The sequence below is a fragment of the Rana temporaria genome, chromosome 3 (genome assembly GCF_905171775.1).
Source record: "Rana temporaria chromosome 3, aRanTem1.1, whole genome shotgun sequence".
Lineage (NCBI taxonomy): Eukaryota > Metazoa > Chordata > Amphibia > Anura > Ranidae > Rana > Rana temporaria.
The window spans coordinates 335,415,591-335,437,110 of NC_053491.1; the positions used below are offsets into that span (position 1 = coordinate 335,415,591).

A 21,520-nucleotide genomic window follows, 5' to 3' on the forward strand; every position below is an offset into this window, starting at 1 on the left:
TCTCAGTGTTGGAGATGTGTAGGTGACCATGTGGATTTTCACCATATTTTCTGGACCTGCCCAAGTATTAAACATTTTTGTCTGAAGTGGCTGGTGCATGTTTGCTCAGGCCGGTGGGCACTTTGATCCCCGTCTGGCTTTTAGGACCCTTGTTATTCTCAGTGGTGGCCCGTAATACAGGGAGAAGGGGTTTCGCCCCCTTATCCATGTGTCCAGCAACCTAATCTACATGCGGGGCACCAGACGCATTGGTTTCAATGGTGTTTTTTTTTAGCACGTGATTAGAGCCAAAGGCTCCAATAGGCTTCAAAAAAGTATGGGCTCGAGGCACAGAGCACTGCACCCTGAGCCCACCCAGTTGTGTGACAGTAGTGAATGAATATTCACTATTGTCACACCGATACTCCTCCCGGCCAATCAGGAAGCGTGTCCTGAGACTCATTTCCCCATTGGCCGAAATGAGAAGCGATCCTTTTGGCCTAGGAGGAGGAGACGCATTGGCTGCCTTGATGCCGAGGAGGAGACGCAGAGGAAGCCACCACCCGTCGCCTGGAGGGAATCGCTGATAAGTGTGGGGCTTGTAACTGACGGACCGACCAGGGGGGGGATGTTGGCTGTGAGTGCATTGTTTGCAAAAAATATATACCACCAGCCAGCCGCCACTGGTCAGTCTGCTGCTTTTTTATGCCCGTAAGGCCATTTGGCCATTACCTTAAAGTGGAAGTCTAAGGCCCCGTACACACGTCCGAGAAACGCGACGAGCAAAACACATCGTTTTGCTCGTCGAGTTCCTTGTGAAGCCGCTGAGGATCTCGGCGAGCCAAGTTTCCTCATTGACTAACGAGGAAATAGAGAACATGTTCTCTATTTGGCCCGACGAGATCCTCGTCGGTTTCCTTGGCCGAAAGTGTACAGACGACCGGGTTTCTCGGCAGAATACGGCTCCGGTCGAGTTTCTGGCTGAATTCTGCCGAAAAAAAAGGGTTGTGTGTACGGGGCCTAAGGAGACCCCCAGCTTACAATTTTGGAAAATCCAGGTAATACACCTTTATAAAACAACTTATGGATCTCGTGGGTGTTCTCAAAAGTTCAACAAGGTGTGGGACCTATGGCTAGATTCTCTATTTATGACCACATAGTATCTGATATTATAGTTATTTCAGCACAAAGGTGGTCTGAGAAATCTCAGTGGTTATCTGGGGAAATAAATGTGATATATTCATTAATGTTTATAATGTGCTGGACCATGGGTATTGGGGATAATGCAGAGGCCCTTCCATTTTTCATTATTTCAAAATGTAATTCTTAACTGTGTACTCCTTCTAACTGAGCTGAGTGGAGATAATTAGAGATGCTTGTTTTGTTGTTTACCTCGAGCCGGAGAATGCCCAGAGGTTCTGTTTTGTACCAATTAATTCTTTAAACCTTCACCACCCAAAAACAACACAAGTTAAAGTGGAGGTTCACCCTATAAAAAATTTCTAACACTACATCCAGCCCAGTTCTGCATATAAAATGACACTGACCTTTTTTTTCCCCCTGTAGATAGCGTTTAGCCGTGGAATTCACCGCGGCTTCCGGGTAGGGAATCCCGCGGGAGTGGGCGTTCCTATTGACATGCCAATTGATTGACATGCTAAACGACGGCGCACACAGCGCGTCACGACTTCCCGAAGGAAGCTCGGGTCGGCTCTATTCGGCGCCTGCGCACCGGCGCCGAATAGAGCCGAGCCGAGCTTCTTTCAGGAAGTTGTGACGCGCTGTGTGCGCCGTTTAGCATGTCAATCAATTGGCATGTCAATAGGAACGCCCACTCCCGCGGGATTCCCTACCCGGAAGCCGTGGTGAATTCCACGGCTAAACGCTCTCTATCTTTATAGGCAGAACTGGGCTGGATGTAGTGTTAGAAATTTTTTATAGGGTGAACCTCCACTTTAATGGAAGACAAAAGCCTACTGCATTTGACTTGCTTCCAAATCAGAAGCCCATGTACACAAACGCATAAATGTGTCTACAGACATTACAGGACGCTTACCTCACCCAGCCATTCTAATTAATTCATTTATTTAATTTATGCTCAATCATTGTAAGTAGAACTAGGGAGCTGCGGTGGCTCAACGCGATTGGCACTGTGCTGACAAGCCATTCACCTCTGCAGCTAGAGGTTCGGATCCCGCTCTCGGCTTCATGTGAATTGAGTTTGGTGGTCTCAGCTCGGCTCCCGGTGGGTGTGCTATGCAAGGTAAGCCTGTGCTTAGTACGCCCACCCCCCCTCCCACAAAAACCACCACACCTACACACGCACTCTAAATTGGGTTAACACACGCACTTTGACCAAGCGGTCTCTAAAAGAGAGGCGAAGGACTAACGGGGCTGGTTGAGTGGGCAAATCCTCTCACTCCCTTATAGGGAGTCCCTCTGCCCCGTTGGGCTTCAAAGCGGAGCAGGTAGGGCGGGCTGTGTGGGAGGACTCCCTCACACACCCGCCATTGCCACCCGGGGCATGGAGAAAGATGGCAGATTGCCTCTGGGGGAGGCCTGCCTACTCCCAACTCCTGCAGTCCGGCTCCTCTCTCGAGTACACGCACAAAATACGCCAGTCAGTTTTCTAGGTGAGCCTAATCAAATCTCCATGTGAGTCTATGGAGAAGATTTACTAAAACTGGAGCACCCAGAATGTGCATGGTAACCAATCAGCTTCTAACTTTATCTTGTTCAAGCAAAGGGGTTGTAAAGGTTTGTTTTTTTATTTTCTAAATAGGTTCCTTTAAGCTAGTGCATTGTTGGTTCACTTACCTTTTCTTTCGATTTCCCTTCTAAATGTTTTTTTTCTTTGTCTGAATTTCTCACTTCCTGTTTCTCCTCAGTAAGCTTTCCCCCATCATCTGAGCCGTTCTGGCTGGGGGTTAGTCAGCCAGAACAGCTTACTGAGGAGGAACAGGAAGTGACCAATTCAGACAAAGAAAACAAAGAAAAAAAAACATTTAGAAGGGAAATCGAAGGAAAAGGTAAAGCTTTGACAATAAAACCTGGAAGCTGACAAAGCATGCCCCAGTTTTTGTAAATTCCCCCCTATGGGCGGATGAATGTAAAACGATGTGTTTCTGTTTACATCTGCTTAACTCCAAGTTTGTACAGATCCAGAAAAAAAAAAATGGAAAAAGGTCTTCGTCCCTTTTTTTGAGTGTGATGAATCAAAGGTAATCTGATGTAAATGGATTCAGGTCCATTCAAACCTGGTCACCCTTAGATCTATTATGATTCCAGAAAGCTCAATTTTTTTTAAATGGAGCTTAAAGGATCACTAAAGGAAATTTTTTTTTTAGCTAAATAGCTTCCTTTACCTTACTGCAGTACTGGTTTCATGTCCTCATTGTTTGTTTTTGCTTTGAAGTTGCTGTAATTCTGCTGTGATCTCCACACTTCCTGGTTGTCTGGCTCCTTCTAACCACAGTACTGGGAGCTTTTCACGGTGGTCTAAGCTGTCATTACTGTGTGTCTAAAACTCCTCAGAACCAATCAGATTCATTTTAAAAACAAAACACTGCCCTGGATTTGTTTGTTTTTGTTCTGTGGGTCTCTTTACTTCACATAAACATGAAACCAGTTTAAAACCGAAAGTGAAACTAGAGGCACATTATATGATTGAATTTTATCTATTTTTAATCATTTTTAAAAGGAATCAGTTAACTTTTATGTCTCTATACCCTGTAAACAGTCATTTTAGCTATAAAAAAAAATTCCTTTAGTGACCCTTTAACAGTAAAAGGACAAAGATGTCATAAAAGTGACAATGGTCCCATCCTGCTCAGATTGAGCAGAGTGTCTGTTGACCGATTTCCTGCTAAACAGATTGTGAAAGGGGCCTTACTGTGGAAAAGGCCGTATATCTCTGTCTTTGGCTTAAGAAAGAGTTCTTTACTTTGACAAGCTAAGAAAATGTTGAATAGTCTTTCTTAGAAACTGGTTCAAACTGACATAGTAGATTGTAAAAAAAAACTGGATGTGTGGCACAAGTTATGCATGATTACTAATATTCCTACTTCTACTTCTTCTTGTTGATCCCGAAACTTAGAAAACTGCCTTTGAGTACACCCATGTGTAATGCATGTGGTTATTGCGGTGTGATGTGGCCTTTTAAAAGTTAAAATAGGTGTCCCGGAGGTGACATATTGCCTCCAAGCCACCTGTCGGATCGTTTTTCAGAGGAGTGGCAATGACAGCCACGAAGGTAAATAAGCCCTAAGGCCCCGTACACACGACCGAGTTTCTCGGCAGAATTCAGCCAGAAACTCGGTCGGAGCTGAATTCTGCCGAGAAACCCGGCCGTGTGTACACTTTCGGCCGAGGAAGCCGACGAGGACCTCGGCGAGGAAGTAGAGAACATGTTCTCTATTTCCTCGTTGTTCAATGGGAAATTTCAGCTCGCCGAGGTCCTCGGCGGCTTCACAAGGAACTCGACGGACAAAACGATGTGTTTTGCCCGTCGAGTTCCTCGGACGTGTGTACGGGCCTAACAGTTTTTAAACATCTGCTGCAGGGCTCAAGTCCTACGGCAACGCGTGGGAACGGAGTCCCTGCACTTTTTTCACAACAGGAACGCAGTTCCCTTTGCAGGACTAGAGCAGCCGAGCTGCCCGAGCCAATCCTTCACCAAGTGGCGATGCCCAGCTCAAGTCACTGTCAGGGGCAAGTGAACCTTAGTAATCCTTTATGTTACTGGCCGCTTCCTGTATATGGAGTCATCAGGTAGTGTGCAGGTATTCAGTCACTTCCTCGATGCCGCAATGTCTCCTGGGAGCTTTTGTCATTGTTCCCAGGAGACATTGTGGAGGTCTGCCGTGAGTTATCGCGGGATTTAGAAAGAACATACGGTTTAGTAATTATGCATATGAGCGTATCATTTTTTTTTTTGGTGGGGGAGTGGATCTTGGGTGGGAGTTCACACACTTTTTTCCCCAGGACTTGACCCCTGATCTGCTGGCTGTTTAAATTATAAGGCTGGCAGCCTGCTAACACCTGTCAAAGAAAAAAAACTGCACTACCTCTGTTGTGAAATTTAAAACTGAATTTTTCCACAATGCCTATAGATTCAGACATAAACAAGGGCTTGATTTAGTCTGCGCACAGTTTTTTTTTTAAATCTCTACTCTAATCTCTACCCTAAAACCCAATCCTACAATTAACCCTAAAAAATTAACTAAACACCCTAATCCCTGATCCCAATACTAGCCTAGTATAACCCCTAACTTCAGGCTTACAACTAAACATACACAAACTATCCCTTTTTGTTTACCATGCAGTGGGGCTGGTTTTGGTCTGGAGTTCAAGATATACTCACCCAATCCTCTGAGCCTCCCAGCACAAGACCCTTCAGCTCCTGTCCTCCTGTGGTCCAGCAGTCTTGTGTTGTGGACTGTTCCTTACGTCATCATGCCCATAGACCAGTTCTGGACATGAAGGCATCAGGAACAGTCCACCACTGGATGTGAGGTAGCGCTGTTTTCTGCAAGATCGGGTGAGTATAGGCGCTGCGTTTACCCCTAGAGGAAATGAGCAGTTAATCCATGCAGTGTGGGCACAGCCCCAGTGCATGGTAAAAATAAATGTACCTGGACTTGGGCTTTAAGATTTTGATGTTGCGAGAGGGTTTTAAGTATTTATTTTACTCAATGAATCTTTTTAATGTAACTTCAAAAGCGTAAACCCACACTATAACTAAACTTTGAAGGGCTCATCCACATGGGCACCCAGGCCTGCACAGAGACATTTGTTTTCTATTTTATTAGTTCTGAACCATATGCAGGCAGCCTATATAAAGTGAATGTATGTGCATTGGCTGTTACGACTCATCTGTGCAACCAAGTTTTACAGGTATGCAAAAACAGGTACATGGATCAAGACACACAGGCTCTGCTTCCGGTGCTGAGCGCCCGTGTAAAAGAGCCCTACAAGCCTAACTCGAGTCAAAACTTTTTATGACTGAGCAGGAGAGATAGTGAGGCTAGAACCCCTGATTGCTTTTTATTTCCCCACTGGTGAAATTGCCCTTTACTTCCTGTTAGGACAGGAAGTGATGAGAATTCGCTCCACTAGGGATACAGACTGCAACACAAATATGAGGAAGGATTAGCACCCTTGTCAGGTTATTATTATTGCCTGTATCTGAAAACAGATATTTCTTGTCTTTTTGTCACTAGGATGGAAAGGTAAGTGCAATCTCCTCAATGGGCATATAACAATGTACAGTATATGTAACAAAAGTATTTACCTTGCTCAAGTCCATGCAAAATCAAAATTAAAAGTGCAAGTCTTGAGTCAAAAGTTCTTTTTCTGCAGCTTTGAAAAGCTTAAAAATAGGAATCAAACATTTCACTTGCCTAACATTTTCCTACATAAGTCTATTAACGGAAAGGAGTGCAAGAAAATAAGATATAAACAATACATAGGGAGAATGTACATTGACCCCATCACTCATTGAATCACTCCAGTCTGCCTGGGCTGTCCCTCCTCCTGGCTCGTTGATAGTCTTGTGAACCCTTTTATGGAATACTATTCACACTGTAAAATCTTGGCTCAGTCTCTCACGTCTTCCTGGAGACCCTGTAGCCCATCACGGCTGGGAGGGGGGGTTATGTGTGACTCAACTTTCTTGGAACCAAGCCTGTATTCTGTATGCAGTGTAAAGGAAGCTTAGTCTGAAGAGTAACTTAAAGTGTACCTGTACTACATGTTACAATTTTAATGGTAAAAAAAAATTGTGCCTGAGAACACACATTTACAACTTGTTTTATTCCCTTTATTACCCATAAAAACTTCTCTTGTGCCCCTCTCTGACTTCATTTTGCTATTATTATTATGATTATTATACAGGATTTATGTAACGTCAACAGTTTACGCAGCGCTTTACAACTGCTGGGTCCTGACTTCATGAATATGTCCTTTGACCAATAAGAGCATCTCAGTGGCCAGTTGAGACACTCACTGGACAAGAGGGTGAAGGGTATTGGAACTTAAACATGAAGTCAAGAAAAATCAAATGCTAATATCAAACTAAATCAGACCTGCACTAGGTGGTAAAGTCGGGATCCGAACTCCAGGACTAGAACTCAGTGGCGGCTGGTGCTCAACATTTTTTGGGGGGCACAAACGAAAAAAAATAAAAAAATTGCAGCCTCACTGTGCCCATCAAATGCAGCCACTGTGCCATCAATTCGCACCACTGTGCCATGCCATCAAACGCAGTCACAGTGCCATGCTATTAAACACAGCCACTGTGCCATCAATTGTCACCACTGTGCCTTGCCATCAAATGCAGCCACTGTGCCCCTCAATTGTCGCCACTGTGCCAATTGTCACCACTGTGCCCTTTAATTGTAGCCACTGTGCCCATTGTTGCCACTGTGCATGTCACTGTGCCCTTTAATTGTTGCCACTGTGCCCATTGTCACCACTGTGCCCATTGATGCCACTGTGCCCTTTGTCGCCACTGTGCCCATTGATGCCACTGTGCCCATTGTCGCCTCTGAGCCTCGATGTCCTCTCCCGCCTTGGTGACGCTTCAGCCAATCAGGTTACCCATAATCAGAATCGGTGAACACTTCCGCACAGCCAACCAGCTGCCGTTATTCAGGTGGTCGGCGCTCAAGTTCCGGCCATCTGAATTAGACCAGCAGCAGCTGGCAACAATAACATACATTCATGCAATACATGAATGTATGTTATTTCAGTGGCGGTGCAGAGCCACCAGAGGTCGCGGCGCTCCAGCGCGCTCTATTGACGGACCGCCACTGCTAGAACTAGAACCTTATAATGGCCGGTGTAACACACTCGTCATGTTTGATAGACAGCATTGCCTGTCATACTCACCTAATGAGGTCAATGGGACTGCAACCGTGAGAAAAACACTTTTTTTGTGGCTGCTGAGCAGTATTTCAATTTCATTGACCCCTCTTGGGATAAAAAAGTCCCCTTAAAAAAAAAAGGAGATGGCAGGATTACTTCCTGAACACCTATAGGCCACTGCTCTACTACTGCTTTGGTGGTAGAGCCTGTGTGAAAATGGCTCATATCAGTAATTCTATCACAGTAGGTTTGTGGTAGGTCAATTTATGTGCCGCCTCATGAAGACACCTTTTACATGGGCAACAGACTTTACAACCTCTCCTAAAAGTGAACTACAGTGGATCGTTTTTCAGAGACGGTTTGCAGTGGGTTGAAGCTTTTTAGGGAGTAATACTGCACCTCCTGAATCCATTTTTTATTTATTTTTTATCCCAAGGGGATTTTACATTGAAATACAATGCTGCAACCATCTGGTGGCACCATATTTACAGCAATTTTTATTGGACATGAGCTTCCAATGCCATGGTAATTTTAGGTAGTCAAATACAGTAGTCAGTCCAGGCTAGTGACCAGCCCTGAATATGCTGCTTTCCTCTAACTGTGTTTGCCCCACATTGGCACTGTATGTCCAATGATAATATAGTATACCCAAGTAGGGCTAGCCATACACTCATGGATTTCTCTCACTTAGCCTGAAGGCTGAACAAAGAAATCTAATAGATTTCTCCATACATGCTAAACAACATGCTGCTGCCAGCTATTGTATTCAAGTAGTCGTGACAGTCATGGTGCTTGAATACCCAGACAGTGACTGCATCAGATTGGATGCAGTCACTGTTCATCTGAGAACTGCCCAGCCAGCTCCTTTGATTTTTCATTTGAAGGTTCTTGAGCCAGGTGGTGTCGATAGGCCCACTCGTGCCTGGAATTTCAGCCAATGAAGCAGGAATCAGACAAATGTGTACCATGTATAGCCAGATTTAGTATTTTACATTTTGCACAGTACAATAAGGCCTGGCCAGGAAGGGATTACTTTGAGGCAGTTGGCCAAATTGAACATGTATTTCAATATATGCGAACCAAGAATCTTTTTTTCCAAAAATGAGGATGTATAGCAATGTGCAGAGTCCTAATTCAGAATTTTGAGTTAATGTGGTCACAACGTTTTAGAACATCATGTGTAATATATACTGTATGTAATCTATTTAGATTTGAATGCCTATGTATTTCTATAGTGAATCCAAATATGATTTTTTGTATATCTCAAAGTAAGGCATAGTACTCAAAGCATAAATTCTACCAGGACATAACAGTCTGGTGTGTTTATACCTTGCAGTCGGCACTGCTATCCCAAGAATTAACAGTTTATTCTTTCTGCAGATCTCACCCACACCAACTCTGAAGAGCCCCCGACTTATCATCACTGTGGAATGGAGCAGATGTTCTATGGCACCAACACTGATGTCCTGCAACAGCTGAGTGTGAAAGACAAGCACACAAAGCTGACTGGTTCAGCAAATCAAATATTTACTCCCTCCATTGTATCCAGTGATAAATGAACTCTTGGTTTTTCTCATAAAGGCAGAGGAACCCAATAGTGAGAATGGAACTGACCATAATAATACACAACACCTTGGTTAAAGTGGTTGTAAACCCACTATTTGGACTTTTTCCTACAGGTAAGCCTATAATAAGGCTTACCTGTAGGTAAGGAGAATATCTCCTAAACCTGCACGGTTTAGGAGATATTCCCCCCACAATGCGGGCGGCGCATGCGCAGGGGGGAATCCACGGCTGAAGGACCGGCAGCCGCCGGACCCTGCCGATTTTAAATCTCCCGCGCGCATGCGAATCACAGCGCTGGAGCGCCGATACCCGGAAGACACGCCGGAGCAAGATGACATCCTGCTCGGCGTGGACCAGGTAAGTGGTACACACCTCGTTCCGAGGTAAGTATTTCATAATAGACTAGTATGCGGTGCATACTAGCCTATTATGCCTTTTGCATTGCAGGTTTGGGAAAAAAAAAAAAAAGTTTATGCGGTTTACAACCGCTTTAAAGTAGAATTCCCGGCTAAACCGAACATCTTAAAAATGTACCATCTCCCCATTCTAACAACTATGCTGACTAATCTGTGTAATAAAGATGTATACTGTACACTTACTTACTTACTTTCAGGCTGCTCCGGCCTGGTCACGTGATTTCCCCTGTGTCTGCCAGCGGCGGCTGCAGGGGAGAGGAGAATGTACTTCAAATTGTCCTCAGGCAATGTGTTAGAAGCTTTTGCAGCTCCATCAGTTTAGAATAAGTAGTGAATGATGGACCTAGAATTATAAGCTTCACTCTGATGTGCACAGCGATATATAATATATATGGCTCAACTGTCGTACATGTAAGATGTACATGTAAAAGCAATCAGGTGGCTTTACAACAGCCTGAATAACTTCTAGTAGAAGGTTGACAGCCATAAGTAAAAATGTAAAGAAACTCCTAGCTGCTTAAATGCCATACTAATTATATCAGCGACAGCGAAAGAGGTACATATAATTACAGCTTCTGTGGGTTGGATTGCATTTGCCTTTAGGTGACTCTTAATATATAACTATTGCTATAATCTTTTTAGCTTTTTTTTTTAGTCTTGCTATATTGTGCTAGTTGCTAGGATATTGCAGGTCTGTTCTCTATTAATTCAATAATGGATGGTGCAGTAATCACCAACTGATTTTACCCCAATAAAACTTCAAGGTAATTTAAGCTCCGCTCCACATTTTATTTCTCTGCCATCTGTAGTTTAGTTGAAGAGATTCTCTCTCATAGCCTGTCTTAATAAAGCGGAGTTCCAGCCTTTTTTATGTTTATTAAAAGTCAGCAGCTACAAAAAGTGTAGCTGCTGGCTTTTAATAAACAGACACTTACCTGCTCCACTGCCCAGCGACGCGGCCGCCCGTAGCGTCGCTCTTCTCCCCCCCTCTCCGCCGGTGCCTCCATTCAGACTGTGGGCACCCGGCCGTGACCGCTTTCGGCTTTACGGCCGGGCACTTACTGCGCATGCGCGAGCTGCGCTGCGTTCTAGAAGTGGATAGGCGATTGCCTGGGACCTGTCACATGTCCCAGGCGATCGCCTACAGGGAGGGGCATTCTAAGGCGATATGACGAGTCGCCTAAGCAGTCCCTGGGCGGAAGGAGGAAGTGGGACAGGAAGAACCACTCCTAACGAAGACCCCACTCCCCCCCCCCCCAAAAAAATGACATGCCAAATGTGGCATGTAAGGAGGCGAGGAGTGGTTTAAGCGGAAGTTACACTTTTGGGTGGAACTCCGCTTTAAGCTGGATGGATCAGTTCAGCAGGGGCAAGCCAAATTTCAATCTGTGTGTGACCCATTATGAGATCGACTTCTGCCAAAACGACTTGCTGCAAAATGATCAGCAGCTGCAGATCAGTGTATTCTGACAGCAGTGGGAGCCGCTGTCAGAATGCAATGTCCCCGTGGGGGAGATTCCTCTATCCACCATCTATGCCCAGCTTTAGAGACAACAGCAAGTGAAAGGAAATCCCCCCAAAAGATATGGAGACTCCAGCTTTGACCGTTTTCAATCAAGCCAGTGTTTACATAAAAATATATCCCCCTTCTTCTGTTCCAGTGACAACTATAAAGTTTTGTAAGACCCCTGGTCACTGGTGCAGGTACATTTAAGATCGTGCCAGAGTTGGATACCACCTGGTTGCTAGCGGTCAGGCTGCACAGTGTCTTTGGTTTCTAGGATGCTGGCAGCCAAGCTGCACAGTGTCAGACACCCACCTGTACCATAACAGCCAATGGCGCTGTGCGACCCAAGGGCTGAACATACACAGGGTTGAACATGTGCTGCGGATGGTGTGTCCTGAATGAAACCCCTGCTAGTTTAATTCAGTGGGAAGAAGGCTTCTTAAACTGGTGACAATTGAGAAGAATAGAACCCTACAGTGCTGATCAGAATGTCATATTTACAGACCGTTTAAAAGATCATTGGCATCAATTTCTCTGCCAAGTTGGCCTCAAAATTATGCAGGCACCATCAGATGGGAGGTCAATCATTCACAGCTCAAGGAACCCCTATCAACTTCTGATGGTACCTTAGGATTCCACTGAACCCTGGTTGAGAATGGATGGTAGGCTTTAGGCCTCATGCACACTGGGCATTTAGCCCCAGTGTATGAGGATTTGGTCTTTAGCTGCAAGCAGAGGGCACAAGCACATTGTCCAGCCCCACTGCTGGCAGCCTGTGTAAAGGCCTTAAAGTGTCACTAAACCCAGGACCCTGCATTCACTATATCTGGTCTCCCATAGTACACAGAACATGGACATGCAATCGTTTTAGTAAATATAAACTGCTAAATACCCTTTCTCATCAGCAGTTAGAGCAGTCTTTAGTAACCTTTGAAGTAACATTTGGGTTTAAAATCCTTCTGGTAGAAGAGTCAGAATATTTCTGATACCAAGTTCCTTTCCTATCCACTTGCTTTAGCTGCGTTGAGGCCTTGTGGATTTTTGTTTACTTTGCATAGTGCAGAATGCAGTTAAAGTCAGACGCCATTATGGTGGGGGGCAGGGTGTGAGTGTCTGCTGAAGTCCTTCAGGAAAGGAAGAATAACTTCACCCACTGTTGTTTCTAAAATTCCAACTTTGGGTGGACAGACCCTTGAATAAGTAATAACTGCAGCAGACCAAGCAAAAGAATAGCCCGGACATGCTGCAGAGCTGTGTTTTCAAGTGGGTCAGCAGCATTGATTCCCTGTAGTACATCCTTCTGCTGAATTGCCTGTGTCAGGTGTCTGGATTTGCAGACTCATGCAGAGCAGCACTGAAGATTAGTCATGAAAGAAGCATTGAAGGGCCGGGGCTGAGCTATATTTAGCCGGTTGTAGACCATGTTCAGCTAACTACGAAATCTTACAGGAAAGGACGACATTAGCTAAAGTAACCCCCTCAGCTCTGGAGGACACAAACACACTACTACAAGAGAGAGGCCAATAGGTCTTTTTGGCAATTGTTTTTGATCTACAAATTTAGAAAAATGGGTAAACCTGAGGTGAAAGTTCTGTGAATCTTGAGGAAAAATGTTGCTAAATAGCCTAAGTCTATGTTCTTATGTGCATATGCATAATGAAGGTGTCTGTAAGCGACAGAAAATTGCCTCTTAGGAGCCTATGTAAAAATCACTGACATGTGCCTGGAAGGAGGTTTACGCTAAATTAAGGAGACTTTTCTTTTTTACACTCAGCGGTACGGTTCGTGTTTTTTTTTCTTTATAGAATCTTTATCTATTTTTGCAACATTGACAAGATAATTAAAAGGACGAGATTGAAAAGAAACAAAAACAAGAAGAAGAAAAATAAAAAAATAAGTCAGTCCAAGTGAACATCGATCATCATCATTATACATAACATGAGGTCCGATTGACTAGCCAACATAGAAAGTATAGAGACAACGGCGTTTACGTAATTTTCTCTGAGGCAGATGAATAATATCAACAATATGTTGTCTCTAGCCCTGCTACCAAACTTAGTGTCAATGATGAACAAACGCCACAAAATGGGTAGAAAAAAAATAAAACTAAAGACAAAAGGGGCAGACATATAAAGAAAATATAAGACAAAATAGCAGAAATAGTAAAAAAAAGCACTCTACTATAATGTGGGTTCAGTCACATATCAACTATCTCAAAGGATCAAGTCAAGTCTCCCAAATATCAGGTACCCATCGGTTGTAGGTCTGACCGGGCCTTGTCAACATAATGAATCCAAGTGGCCCATTTACCATACTATTTGTCATGTCGGCCTTTAAATGTCGCCATGCATTCCTCTGCAGCCATAATATCGTTCACAAGATGAATCCATTCCGAGCAGCCTGGAATTTGGGCCTTCTTCCAGTAGATAGGAATCAGCTGCCTAGCCGCATTCAGAAGTTGGGGTTGCACGATAATGGCTGAGAGGGATGGTGGGGACATGAAGGAGGAACTCCATTGGGGAGTCCGAGAAAGTCACATTCAAGATTAATTTGTGATCTGATATCCTGCCAATAGGGTTGTAATTTGGGGCATTCCCGCCAAATGTGCAGAAACAAACCCCTATGCCCGCATTCCCGCCAACAAGCATTTGAGAAAGCTGGGTAAATTCTAGCAAGTTTGGAGAGAACTCTATACCATCTAGTTAATTAAGTTGTTTTGCTTTAAAATTCCTTATTGTACATCAAATAAATGTTGATAGTAAACATATGTGAATCTCTATAACTTTGATGAAAATGTATTAAAAAACGATTTAAAGTGAAAATGCAGTAAAACGGAGGCATTTCTGTAAGTTATTCCCTACCAATGTACTCTGCGCTCAGCACTCTGATGCCTGCGGAAGGCAATAAAACTATATGAAAATCTGTCATCGGCTCTCCTCTAATCAAAGAACTCTCTATTAGAGAGAATTCCCTGGGGCTCTGCTGGCTTCACAGTGTGTTCTGATGTCTATGAATGGGACAAGCCAGAGTCTGGGTAGTGAGATGCAGTGTAATGGACAGTGTCTAGTGTCCAACATTGTGGTGCAGAAAAATATATACTGTATGCATGTTTCCGCAATTAACCAAAACTCACCAGAAGGCTTCATGTGCTGTGTTTTTATGCACAGAAATACATAGAAATTAATAAAATATAATTTTGACATTTCAATAAAGTTGGGGGAAAAAAAGAACACAGTGAGGAGTGCTTAATTTCGCATTACACCACCTCTTCATGAGCCTTCAACTGACAGCTGCCTGTACAGTAAATCCCTGCCTTTTACTGTGTGGGCTAGTGTGAATTGGCCCTATAGTATGGCTCCTCTCTAAAGTGATAGTAAATCCTCAGTTTTTTTAAGCATTTTCAGCAGATGATTTAACCACTTGAGACCCGCGCTATTGACAAAAGACGTCAACAGCGCGGCTCTCAAGTGCCAAGTGGATGTCTTTGGACGTCATTTAAAAGTGCATTACCCGCGCGCGCCTCTGGGGGGCGCGCAGCGGGTAAACACTGTCCCAGCGCATCGCTGAAGAGCCGATGCGTGTACCTGGCGGCCGCAATGTCCGCCGGGTACACGCGATCGTCGGTAACACAGCAGGGACGTGGAGCTCTGTGTGTAAACACAGAGCTCCACGTGCTGTCAGAGGAGAGGAGACCAATCTGTGTCCCTTGTACATAGGGACAGAGCATCGGTCACCTCCCCCAGTCACCCCCCTCCCCCCACACAGTTAGAACACACCCAGGATACACATTTAACCCCTTCCTCACCCCCTAGTGTTAACCCCTTCCCTGCCAGTCACATTTATACAGTAATTAGTGCATTTTTATAGCACTGATCGCTGTATAAATGTGAATGGTCCCAAATTTGTGTCAAAAGTGTCCGATACGTCCGCCGCAATATCGCAGTCCCAATAAAAATCGCAGATCGCTGCCATTACTAGTAAAAAAAAAAATAATAAAAAAAAATTATAATTCTGTTCCCCATTTTGTAGGCGCTATAACTTTTGCGCAAACCAGTCGCTTATTGCGATTTTTTTTTTTTTGCAAAAATATGTCGAAAAATACGTATCGGCCTTAACTGAGGAAAAAAATAGTTTTTTTAAAAAAAATTGGGATATTTATTATAGCAACAAGTAAAAAATATATATATATTTTTTTAAATTGTCGCTCTTTTTTTGTTTATAGCGCAAAAAATAAAAACCGCAGAGGTGATCAAATACCACCAAAAGAAAGCTCTATTTGTGGGGAAAAAAGGACGTCAATTTTGTTTGGGACCAACGTCGCACGACCGCGCAAATGTCAGTTAAAGCGATGCAGTGCCGGAAGCTGAAATTTCGCCTGGGCACGAAGGGGGTTTATGTGCCCAGTAAGCAAGTGGTTAAAGACGAACTATGCTCATCTTCTCTCTAGCGCTGCGGTGTCCCAGAGCTCCCCGCCAGCCACTGACATCTTCGGCAGGTGGACTTCAGATACAGTTTTTTTAGCCATTTTCACTGGCCAGGTCGAGATGATGTCACACCCACATATGCCCAGGAGTTCATTCATTTTGGCACTACTGATAATGTATACTGAACTGCACATGCACAGCTCAAGGACCCGGCCAGGTTTTGCGATTCGGCACTGCGTCGCTTTAACAGACAATTGCGCGGTCGTGCGACGTGGCTCCCAAACAAAATTGGCGTCCTTTTTTTCCCACAAATAGAGCTTTCTTTTGGTGGTATTTGATCCCCTCTGTGGTTTTTATTCTTTGCGCTATAAACAAAAATAGAGCGACAATTTAAAAAAATTCAATATTTTTTACGTTTTGCTATAATAAATATCCCCCAAAAATATATAAAAAAAAATATCAGTTTAGGCCGATACGTATTCTTCTACCTATTTTTGGTAAAAAAAATCGCAATAAGCGTTTATCGGTTGGTTTGCGCAAAATTTATAGCATTTACAAAATAGGGGATAGTTTTATTGCATTTTTATTAATTATTCTTTTTTTACTACTAATGGTGGCGATCAGCGATTTTTTTTGTCACTGCGACATTATGGCGGACACTTCGGACAATTTTGACACATTTTTGGGACCATTGTCATTTTCACAGCAAAAAATGCATTCAAAATGCATTGTTTACTTCTAAAAGCGCGTTTTTACATCCGCTTATTCCTGTCGTTGGTATTGGCTTTGCAGATCATTTTTTTTTTAAAACCCTGTGTGCATGAGGCCTTAAACCTGGAAGCTAATTGGTTTCTATGCAGAGCTGCACCAGATTTTGCACTCTCCAGTTTTAGTAAATCGACCCCATAGTATGTGTCCTCTGCATTAAAATCCTATCTGTTTGCCATTTGTTTCCCTAAAGTTCAACTTCAATCACTTACTGAGTATGCAGCTTCTTTTTTATTTTTTATTCCTTGTATATGTTCCAGGGTAAGCTGATGAAATTACAGCTGCCCCAAGTTTTCCTTTCTCTTGCAGCATCCTGTGAAGCCACCCTTGTACGCTATGTAGGGATTAGAGTTATGTGACCCTACACTGTGTGCATCAATAGAAACTCACAGCCCTATAGCCTTGGAGGCTAAGCGCTCCCCCGTTCCTCTGAGGTTATGAGTATATTTCTTTCTATCACAAAAATCTAAATGGAAGCCTGTTTAGCAGCTGCTGGAGCTCGTACAAGGAAGCCTCTCCTCCACGAGTGGAGTATTTTGTGAACATTCCTTATTTAATGACTAGTTATTTCAAAGCAAACCTTAGAGTATAAAAAGCCTACTTTATGTTACAAAGTGGTCATTTGTCGATCATATACAGTAAATATTGAATGGACCCAGTCACACTAATGACTACACAACCTTTCCCAATAGTGCCATATATACTGCAAATTCTGGGCAGACAGTGGTTATAAAGGAATTTTGTTAATCTTTATGAATTATTTTATGCAAATTTAGATAACATGGACTGTTTGCCACAGTTTGCCACAATTTAAAAATGAACTATTTACATAGAAATGACAGTATATGTGCCCGTGTTAACGGATTTTGGTTACCTCCTTAAAAACCTTTCAACACAGGCCCTATGAGAGGTGTTAACCTGGGAGAACAGTTCAGTTTTTAGAGTGAAAAACTAGGGGCACATACTGCAGAAAAAACTGGAGCAGGGATGCGTCCCCCACAAATGTCATCTCAGGTGGCCTTTCTCAATTGTATGGCCTCGTACACACGACCAGTTTCCTCGGCAGAATTCAGCTTCCGACCGAGTTTCTGGCTGAATTCTGCCGAGGAAACTGGTCGTGTGTACACTTTCGGCCGAGGAAGCCGACGAGGAGCTCGGCGAGGAAATAGAGAACATGTTCTCTATTTCCTCGTTGTTCTATGGGAGCTCTCGTCCCGCCGAGCTCCTCGGCAGCTTCAGTGCTGAACTGGCCGAGGAACTCGATGTGTTTGGCACGTCGAGTTCCTCGGCCGTGTGTACGAGGCCTAAGTTGCATAAATATACTTCCAGGGCTGCACTGGGACAAAAATTTGGCCCTGGACTTCATCCAGACTGGCCCACTTTGACAGGTCTCTCCCACAGCGGCCGGCCAAGCCCCCTCTCCCCCTTCACTAGCCACTAGCCTTTTACTTTATTAGAGTAGAACGGCTGGTACTGGTACTCTAATAGGCAGTACCAGTGGGGAAGCTAGACATTATTTCTCCCGGGGCAAAGAATCAGTTTGGTGCCCCCACCTTATGGGACAAGACTAGGCAGAAGTGAGAAACTCCCAGGCCGCTGTCACTGAAGCCGGCCCACTGAGCCATCGGCCCACCGGGAAACTCCCTGTAGTCCCAATGGCCAGTCCATCCCTGTATACTTCCAAACCCAATGGATCCAGCATTGTCCTCTTCTTTCACACAACTCTCCTAATACAGGTCCCTTCCTGTGCCACCATCTTCCACTTGTACATTGTGGGGAGCATAGGTGTGCGCACAGGGTGTGCCAGGGGTGCCTGGGCACACCCTAATCACCCTATGGGGTGAAGATTCCCTCTGTTTGGACCCCTAATATTTCATCAAAGATTTCTAAAGGCTCCTAAAAAAATGATAAGATAAAATAAAAAAAATAAAAAAATAAAAACTACTGACCCTGTCCACTGCCCTACTAAGAGCAAGTTGTTCCCTACTAACACCGTCCATTGACACCATTAGTATATATACACATGCACACACATGCAAATTGTTTTGGGTGCACACCCTAATGCAATAGGCTGTGCACACCTATGGTGAGGGGCCGACTGTCTCTGATTCTTGCAGCTCTTGGTTATCTGCAGTTCTTGCAGTCAGTCCCCCAATGACAGGGTGCATCTTCCTGGACTGTGGGACAGCTGATGCCTCCTGGGATATGTGATGTCAGTATCCCAAGAGGCAGCAGGTGAAGGCTTATTGGCAGGTGTAGTGTCCGTTAAATAGTGCCACTTCCCTGGTAATGTAGTGGGTGGCGTCTCAGCCCTTTTTATTATTTGCGTGGAGCCAGTTAGTTAGGGTATGGGCACAGGTCACCCTTGGCCAACACCATGTAGGCATGTGACGTGTGTCTAGAGAAACAGGGCCCTCTGAAGGGCTGCACTGGGGAGAGAATTTTTGGGCGAACTCAACTGGAAGGTAGCAGAATGATGTAACTCCCCCTGACCTTCACCTAGAAGGTCTGTAGCTGCTTTTTAGGGCTTAGGATGGAAGGGCCCAATGTGTGAGGACCCACTGCCCGGGGACTCATGGAAGAGTAAGGGAAGTGATGGCTGGACTCAATGGGTTTGATTTTCTGAAAACTGGAGAGTGCAAAATTTGGTGCAATTTTTTTTGTCAAAACTTAAAGCGTAACTCCACTTTTGTTGGGAAAAAAACATTCCCCTCTGGGTGATCGATATACATAGCAAGGATTATAACAACCTTTGTAGCAGATTTCTACCTTTTGTTATTCTGAAGAAATCCCTGTGTGTTTGTCTGTGCCTCTGTACTAAGTGGGTCTAATGGGAGTGGTTTCATAATTAACTGCCAGGTGTGCAGCTGCACTAATGGGGCACTAATGCGGAAATCTGCTGGGCCTGCATCCATTTAGATGTGTTCCTATTGAAAGTATCGAAAATTGAATTTTTTTGAAGGGGATTCTGGAAATCTGACTTGTATCTTAGGCCTCGTACAGACGACCGAACATGTCTGCTGAAACTGGTCCGCTGACCAATTTCAGCAGACATGTTCGGTCGTGTGTACGGCCGACCGGAGAGGTTTCCAGCGGACATTTGTCCACCCGACTGTTTTCGAGCGGACAAATGTTTCTTAGCATGCTAAGAAACATGTCCGCTGGAATCCTGTCCGTCGGACATGTTCGGTCGTCTGTACAGACTCACCGTACATGTCCGAGCGGCCACCATCCCTCGCATGCGTCGAATCACTTCGACGCATGCATGGAAGCATTAACCTTCCAGCGTCGCGCACGTCGCCGCGTCATCGTCGCGGCGAAGGCGCGGACACGTCACCGCGCTGTCTGTCCGCGCGGGTTTCTGTCTGATGGTGTGTACAACCATCAGACAGAAATCTCTGAGGGGACATGTCCGCTGAAAACGGTCCGGCGGACCGTTTTCAGCGGACTGTCCCCTCGTCTGTACGGGGCTTTAGGCAGACTTCTGGGAAAATTGGTGAGCCAATCACACAAGCAGGAAATTATGTTTCTGGGGAGTGGTCAGTACACATTCTGTGTACAGAAAAACTCCAGCTAGCCATATTGAAATGCATTCTCAGAAAATTACAGTGACTGCAGATTGAAAAGTAAAGGTCATTTTTAATAACATTCAATTACAATATGATTAGTGTCGCAATTATATGTGCTATATTATTTTTTCTTTATTTGTGCTTTTTTTTCTCCACGAAAGTGGAGTTACCCTTTAACTGAACAAGCTGAAGTTAGAAGGTGCTTGGCAGCTGGACGGATTGTATGCTTGCCGTGACCACAATGCATTGCTTTGCAGTTCAGCAAGAATTATACCCCCTTCAAATGAATGGGGCCATGCTGCAACTGCCCTGCAACTGCACGCAAAGCATGTGGTTGTTGTGTGTTGGTGCAGACTTTTATGGGTTAAAACAGGTAACAAGGAGGTGACATATTGCCTCCTCACCGCCTGATAAACGCAATCTGAAAGCGATCCACCGTGGATCACTCTACGTAGGGTAATGCATGTGTAAACAAGCCCCTATCATATGTTACATCAATGTACTTGTACAAACGCTACAAAGTAGACTCACCGGTGAATTCTGTTACATTATTTAAAGCAACATTCTCAGACCTACTAAGTAACGGCAGGCCACTTCCCAACACAGCAATAATTAAAAAGGCGGTTTTGGAAATAGCACCTGCTGCAGGGCTCCCCTGGTGCATAAAATATCACATGCAGTGTTTATAGATTACCTATTGTCACGAGGCACATCTACATCAATATTATTTTGATGGAGGGATGGAAATGATGGCTTATATCGCAGTTCTTCCCCTGACATCTGCTTTTCTCTTTAAAAGGACAGGGCAATCTTTGTTCAGGCATCATCCAGGGTCAGGATCGTGTGTGTTAAAGCGGATGTGCCAGTATAAAAAAATATTAAAAGCCAGCAGCTACAAATACTGCAGCTGCTGACTTTTAATATTAGGACACTTACCTGTCCTGGAGTCCAGCGCCGTAAGCAGCAGGGGACGAGCGATCGCTCGTCTCTCTGCTGCTCCCCCCGCCATCCTCAGTGAGGGAACCAGGAAGTGAAGCGCTCCGGCTTCACTACCCGGTTCCCTACGGCGCGCTGCGCCCGCCGATTGGCTCACACGCTGTGTGCTGGGAGCCGAGTGTTCCCAGCACACAACGGGCGACAGACGGGAAGTCAGAAAAACCCGTCTTTTTCCCGTAGCGTGTGGCCGGAAGTGGGTGCAAATACCTGTCTTTAGACAGGTATCTGCACCCCCCTCCCCCCTGAAAGGTGTCAAATGTGACACCGGAGGGGGGGCGGGTGCCGATCAGCGTGAGTTCCACTTTAGGGTGGAGCTCCGCTTTAAGCTGTGTTTTTATGCACCAAACTGCACATACATGGGGTAAACAATTATTTTTTATGTGTCCTGTTCACACTACATGTGTGGTGGTATGCAGAAAAATGCAGATT

The 21,520-nt window shown here is 44.6% G+C and overlaps 1 protein-coding gene across 2 annotated transcripts in view; it reads right to left on the reverse strand.

The window, feature by feature from the left end:
• The window catches only part of ANXA6 (annexin A6), a 133,565-nt gene that overhangs the window by 104,951 nt on the left and 7,094 nt on the right, over positions 1 to 21,520 (reverse strand). The window lies entirely within an intron of this gene.